The sequence below is a fragment of the Chelonia mydas genome, chromosome 3 (genome assembly GCF_015237465.2).
Source record: "Chelonia mydas isolate rCheMyd1 chromosome 3, rCheMyd1.pri.v2, whole genome shotgun sequence".
NCBI lineage: Eukaryota > Metazoa > Chordata > Testudines > Cheloniidae > Chelonia > Chelonia mydas.
In genome coordinates, this window is record NC_057851.1 from 174,517,318 (window position 1) to 174,522,494 (window position 5,177).

At 37.4% G+C, this 5,177-nt stretch overlaps 1 pseudogene; it reads left to right on the forward strand.

The window, feature by feature from the left end:
* The first annotated feature begins 825 nt into the window (after positions 1 to 825).
* On the forward strand, positions 826 to 1,608 carry LOC102933279 (annotated as a pseudogene).
* Positions 1,609 to 5,177: the final 3,569 nt, after the last annotated feature.

A 5,177-nucleotide genomic window follows, 5' to 3' on the forward strand; every position in this document is an offset into this window, starting at 1 on the left:
TGTTCCTTTAAAAGGTCCCTTTTAAGCAACTTTAGAGAAACAGAGCTCTTGTCAGTGCTATCATGTGGAAACACACTCCGAACTGTGCAATTTATGAAGTCTAAATATAAATAAACCGGATTTTTCAAGTCTATTTAGCAGTTAGCTGTTGTAAGATGTCTGCCTCAAGCTGCCTGTCCCCTTTTCTGTTTGTTTGTTTTTTGTTTAAAATCATATTACACCATCTGGAAATCTAGGATGCTCCATTCAGTTCTGTTACCAACTGTGTAGTATGAGGGGTGTGTGTGTGTGTGAGGGGGACTTTTAAAAATGTGGCGATTTTCCTTCTTTTTATAAACTCTCCTTATAGAAAGCTGACAGCTGTTATAAAACCTCATGTAAGTCAGTTGTTGCTTTTAAATTACACTCAAGTCTCACCAAGATGCACTGGACCAGATCAACATAGCTCCACTAACTTCAGCTTTTCTTTTGATTATTCAAGATGCGTGAAACAGTTCTATGGATGTTGCCTTCTACAGGTCACACTTTTGGTTATAGCCCGTTCCCATAACTGAATGAAAGCCAATCCTTTTGCAACAATCAGGATTGTTCTATTAAGGCCATGTAGTTTGTGGCATTCTAGTGTGCACATCCTCAACTGCTGCAGATATATGCCTCATCTTGGGCTAAAAGGTGAAGATGACCGATGGAAGTCAGGAGCTATCAGTGCTGGCCCACCACTAGCTTCTTGATCACTTAGGATGGCAGTACTGCCACAGAGGTGGAGGCACTGTCTTCAGAATTTGCACTAGACAGAGGCTTTGCTAGATCTACCAGCTCTGCAAGATGTCTTTCAAGGAGAGCTTGATTCAAAATATTCACAAAAAGGAGCATGATCACGCCCACAAGAAGATCACTGTGGTTGGGATTGTTACAGTGAGCATAGCGTGTGCAACCAGTATCCTGAAAAAAGATTTGGCTGATGATGCTTTTGTTGATATCTTGGAGGACAAGTTGAAAGTAGAGATACTGGATCTCCAGAAAGGCAGTCTCTTTTTTAGAATATCAAAGACTGTCTCTGTCAAAGCTGACAGTGTGATGGCACACTCCAAGCTGGTTATCATTACTGCTAGTGCTTCCAGCAAGGAGGAGAGAGTCAAAGTTCTTAACGTGGTCCAGCGCAACATCTTAAAATGTATCATTTTCACATTGTCGAACTGACTGCCCAACTGCAAGCTGCTTCTTGCCTCAAATCCAGTGGATATTTTGACCTTTGTAGTCTGGAAGATGAGTTGCTTTCCTAAACACTGTGTTTTTGATAGTGCTTCAATCTGGACCTCTGCACATTTCTGTTATCTCATGGGAAAAAGACTGAGCATCTGTAGTCTGGGTGCATCACAGGTGAACAGGGAGACTGTAGTGCACCTGTTTGGAATGGGAATGAATATTGCTAGTATCTCCCTGAAGGCTCTTCACCCTGACATAGGAGCTGATATACTCAAGCAGAACTGGAAATAAATCCATAAACAAGTAGCGGACAGTGCCTATGGAGGTTATCAGGATGATGGAATATGGATCCAACTAGAACTATTACAAAGATCACTTAGGAGACAGGGGTTAGACATTTGATATTGAAAAATATTTCACAACACCTCTTTTAGAAACAATAGGCTTTGTTTGTGATTTTGAGTTTGTGCTCAAACTATACTTGGATCATTAGCCCATGCTTCAGTAACAAACTCCCCCCACAGGTCACAGAGATGCCGTAGAGGCATGCCACAGCAATTACTGCAGTGACAACATCACCCCACTCCCGACCTATACTCATGCACCATTTCCCACATTTATGTTCCTCACCTCCTGTTCCTTTTTCTGCAGGGCAGTTGTATCAGTTCCAGTGGTAAAAACCATGCAGCTGAGGATCTAACAGAGTTTGTCCCATAATATTTTTTTCCCAGTGTTACTGCATATTGTATAAGTTAAAGAGCTGCACTTGATGCATATTTATGTGGCATTTTGGTATCCTCAGATCAAGATCAAGGAAAATATCATAAATAGAAGCACTCAGATCTTTGAAATTCATTGGTTTCATGTTGTGTACAGTTATAACAAGACTGTTATTACATTCTCCATTTTGAATCATTTATGGCTCCATCAACTGAATGTTATCATATCAAATCTATTTCACTTCTCTAGATATTTCAAACAATGATCTGGATTCAATAAATGTGTTGGAAATAAATATTTCTAAATAATATATTTTATATAAAAATTATATACATTTATTGAACTATGTAATTTGGAAGGTTTTTTTTCCCAACATATGCCATGAATCCAGGTATGGTTTATATATATATAATGTATATATATATAATGTAGTTACTTGAATGTCAGTAATTGGAAGAAAACATTGGTCAAACTGTCACTGGAAAATCAACTAATCTTTTTTTTTTTAATATTAACAAGCTTTCTAGTACAAAGCAGCAGTCTAAAGCTCGGTGAAATCAATGTGACTCCTTTCCCTGGCTTCAATAGGATTTGGATTGGGCCTTGTATAACAAGAATTGGTATAATAGCCAGAGGGAAGTAAGTGGCTTTACAAATTAAACAAACCACAGAGCAAAGAAAAGGGGACATGGGTGAAATAGAAGTGGTTCCAGGGGTTCAGACTGATCACTTCTTCTAACCATTCTGCTTATTATTCTGAATACACTCACCAAACTGTTCTGCATTGTTACCAAACATAGGTTTTGAATGTATTATACAGAACAACTTAAAAAAAACTGCTTCCTTTTCTATTCATGAAAAAAGTGTCACTATATTACAGCACTGCCAAAAAAAATCAAATCTCTATTTTAGTCAAAGAAATAAAATGCAATTAGGAAAGACAGATGATAAACATGTTTCCTCATCCACACATCTAGAATATTTATTAGGGCTGTCGATTAATCTCAGTTAACTCATGTGATTAACTAAAAAAATGTAATCACGATTAAAAAATTAATCACGATTAATTGCAGTTTTAATTGCACTGTTAAATAATAGAATACCAATTGAAATTCATTAACTATTTTGGATGTTTTTCTATATTTTAATATATATATATTGTATTCTGTGTTATAATTAAAATCAAAGTGTACATTATTATTGCTTACAAATATTTGCACTGTAAAAATGATAAACAAAAGAAATAATATTTTTCAATTCACCTCCTACAAGTACTGTAGTGCAATCTCTTTGCTGTGAAAGTGCAACTTACGAATGTAGATTTTGTTTTGTTACATGACTGCACTCAAAAACAAAACAATGTAAAACTTCAGAGCCTACAAGTCCACTCAGTCCTACTTCTAGTTCAGCCAATTGCTAAGACAAACAAGTTTGTTTACATTTTCAGGAGATAATGCTGCCCTCTTCTTATTTACAATGTCACCAGAAAGTGAGAACAGGCATTTGCATGGAACTTTTGTAGCCATCATTGCAAAAGGTATTTACATGCCCGATATGCTAAACATTTGTATGGCCCTTCATGCTTCGGCCACCATTCTAGAGGACATGTTTCCATGCTGATCACACCCATTAAAAAAATAAGCGTTAATTAAATTTCTGACTGAACTCCTTGGGCAGAATTGTATGTCCCCTGCTCTGTTTTAACTGCATTCTGCCATATATTTCCTGTTATAGCAGTCTCGGATGATGACCCAGCACATGTTGTTCATTTTAAGAACACTATCACTGCAGATTTGACAAAACGCAAAGAAGGTACCAATGTGAGATTTCTAAAAATAGCTACAGAATTCGACCCAAGGTTTAAGAATTTGAAGTGCCTTCCAAAATCTGAGAGGGACGAGGTGTGGAGCTTGCTTTCAGAAGTTTTAAAAGAGCAACACTCTGATGCAGAAACTATAGAACCTGAACCACCAAAAAAGAAATTCAACCTTCTGCTGCTGGCATCTGACTCCGACAATGAAAATGAACTTACATCGGTCTGCACTGCTTTGGATAGTTATAGAGCAGAACCCATCATGTACGCGTGTCTTCTGCAATGGTGGTTGAAGCATGAAGGGACATGTGAATCTTTAGTGCATCTGGCATGTAAATATCTTGTGACATCGGCTACAACGGTGGCATGAGAGTGCCTGTTCTCACTTTCAGGTGACATTGTAAACAAGAAGCAGGCAGCATTATCGCCTGCAAATGTAAACAAACTTGTCTGTCTGCGCGATTGGTTGAATAAGAAGTAGGACTGAATGGACTTGCAGGCTCTAAAATATTACATAGTTTTATTTTTGAATGCAGTTTTTTTTGTACATAATTCTCTATTTCTAAGTTCAACTTTCATGATAAAGAGATTTCATTACAGTACTTGTGTTAGGTGAATTGAAAAGTAATATTTCTTTTGTTTTTTTACAGTGGAAATACCTGTAACCAAAAATAAATATAAAGTGAGCACTGTACACTTTGTATTCTGTGTTGTAATTGAAATCAATATACTTGAAAGTGTAGAAAACATCCAAAAATAATTAAATAAATGCTGTTCTATAAATAACAGTGCGATTATTCATGGTTAATTTTTTAATTGCTTGACAGCCCTAGTATTTATTAATAGTTAATGTCTATTTAATGCTTTCTTCAGCACCAATATGCTTAGTTCTATACACTACACAAAAATACAGCTATTTCCTGCCCCAAAGAGTATTTGTAAAAGACACACAGGGTGAACTGGAAAAGACACAGAAGACAGGGTGAACTGGAAAATAAAGAAGATATGTTTGTATTGGGTTTGATGCAAACCCCATTGAGGTCAACAAAAAGCCACCCATTAACATCAATGGATTTTGGATCCAGCTGTTAATTTTAATAATTAATATGGCCCTGATCCACAAGGGGACTTAGGCGTTACGTTGCTCAGTGTCACACAGCTAACTTTTGGTGCCTAGCCATCCAGTGGAATCCACAAATCCTGAGGTAGACACATAGGCCCCTTTACAATGAATGGAGAGAGATAGGTGCATGAGAAAGGGATCTACAAAAGCCAGCATGCTAGATGGGGAATCATTTAAGACAGCCAATGGAAGATGCTGATGAAAGAGATGTGTCCTAAGCTCCGATTCTCTCACAGAATTAGGCACCTATCTCTGCTTGGGATCCATAGCTGGGGACCCTTCTCCTAATGCAGGGGTAGGCAAACGTTTTTGCCT